Raw genomic sequence first — 2,243 nt, 5'->3', positions numbered from 1 at the left:
ACTCAATCACTCTGCACACTTAGACCGCTGTGTACATGCCTGGGCTCAATCACGCTGCACACTTAGACCACTGTGTACACGCCTGGGCTCAATCACTCTGCACACTTAGACCACTGTGTACACGCCTGGGCTCAATCACTCTGCACACTTAGACTCCTGTGTACATGCCTGGACTCAATCACTCTGCACACTTAGACTCCTGTGTACATGCCTGGGCTCAATCACTCTGCACACTTAGACTCCTGTGTACATGCCTGGGCTCAATCACTCTGCACACTTAGACCGCTGTGTACACGCCTGGACTCAATCACTCTGCACACTTAGACCACTGTGTACACGCCTGGGCTCAATCACTCTGCACACTGGATTGCCATTATTCAACTTCGTTGCCCATCTGTGAACTCCCTCACTTTGTTTCTTTAATCTGGTAGTTCTCAACTGGTGGGACCATATTTGGGAATAACCAAAATGTTAAAACAAAACCAAACCAACAAAGCAGTGAGAACCTGTTATAATCAACACTTCAGGGTCAGGGATATTGGGAGAACAAGACAGACATGGTCCTCTGTAGTCCCAAAGTTCAACTTTCTACTGAGAAAATAAACAAGTAACAGTACAGCTAATTCAACTTGAGAGGCTGAAATAATAGGATGTTTGGTGATCGGCTTTGCCAGCTATGGAAAGACTGTGTTATGATTCACTCATGTGGTGCAAGTTTCCTCAAAACCTGACCAGAACTCACAACAGCTTGTTGGATGCTCTCTGATTCCCCAGAACACAAATGGGTTCCCAGTACTGTGATGCACACAGTATGTATCTCTGCTTCATGCCTAGGTTGATTGATCAAGGATTAGCCACTCAACTCAGATAAGCAATCCTGTACATAAACTCTGCCACTTACTAGAAGAATGAGCTAGCCACAGGCGACTTCAGACTCCGGTCTTTGGACAGTTTTAGATAAACCCTGGTCCACCAACCACTTAGGTGTGATGCTGTCAAGAGGTTTCAAGCATTAGTCCAGGCAATGGAGTGGTTTCAGAATCACATAGAATCATCTCGATTGTATAGCAGACAATCCGAAGTGAGTGTTTCATGAGCACTCTCCTGTCTCTGTTTATGCTCTCTATCCTCCTACCTCACAGAGGTGCACTGGAATTACAGATTCATGCTGCTGTGTGTGGTTGGATGTAGATTCTGGGGATTCCCACTCAGGCCACCAGATTAGTGTGGTGAATGCTTTGGCCACTGAGCTCCCTTCACCCCCAACTCTGGACACACTGTTCTTGCTATACCAGGGCACACAAGGAACCCAAGCCTCTAGGTGTTAGATAAGTACTGGCTCAGGTTCATTAATCCGAGGAGACATGTTTCAGCCAAATTGTCTGTTTAATCTTGCCTGAAGTGTTTTCAAGCCCCAGATGAGGGGAGGAGTTCACCTAATTTTCTTTACTTCAAATCTCACATAATAAAACAAATTCCCAAATTAAATAAAGGCAAAGTGAAAATCATACAGAGTGGAGCCTGAACAGGAGAGAACACATCATATAACATTAGAAAGACAAATTCAAACATAGGAAGCACAATTAAGAAGATAATGGGTAAAAAGAATGCATAATGGACCTTTAGGGAGTGGTTTGCAGGTAGAGGACTCCCACGAAGTCCATCTCCCATAGTGTGGCTGGTGTAATAATTTTCTTTCTTCTTTCTAACTTTTGTTACTTCTTTGAATTTGAACATTGGCCTGATTCATGTCTACTCTCTTTGGACTTAATTAGGTGTGCTGCTATTGTTGTTGTTGTTATTATTATTATTATCATCATCATCATTACTATTACTATATTGTTTATCTTTGAAAGGTAGAGAATCCCTCCCAAAGAGAAATGATGCAGTTTGTGTATGTGTGTATGTAGCTGTATCTCTGTGTGTGTGTATCTGTCTGTAGTGTGTATTTGTGTTTCTCTGTGTGTGTCTGTGTGTGTATCATCTGTGTGTGTGTATATCTGTGTGTCTGTGTGTATCTGTGTGTCTGTGTGTATCTGTGTGTGTGCCTGTGTGTGTGTACCTGTGTGTGTGTCTCTGTGTATGTATCTGTGTGTATGTGTGTATATCTGTGTGTGTGTATCCGTGTGTGTGTTTGTGTATATCTGTGTGTGTATCTGTGTGTGTGTGTATCTGTGTGTGTGTGTACCTGTGTGTGTGTATCTGTGTGTGTGGTGTGTATCTGTGTGTGTGTGTGTATCTGT

The sequence above is a fragment of the Mastomys coucha genome, unplaced genomic scaffold, assembly GCF_008632895.1.
Source record: "Mastomys coucha isolate ucsf_1 unplaced genomic scaffold, UCSF_Mcou_1 pScaffold12, whole genome shotgun sequence".
Taxonomy (NCBI): Eukaryota; Metazoa; Chordata; class Mammalia; order Rodentia; family Muridae; genus Mastomys; species Mastomys coucha.
Note: the sequence above shows the minus strand (reverse complement) of the source record.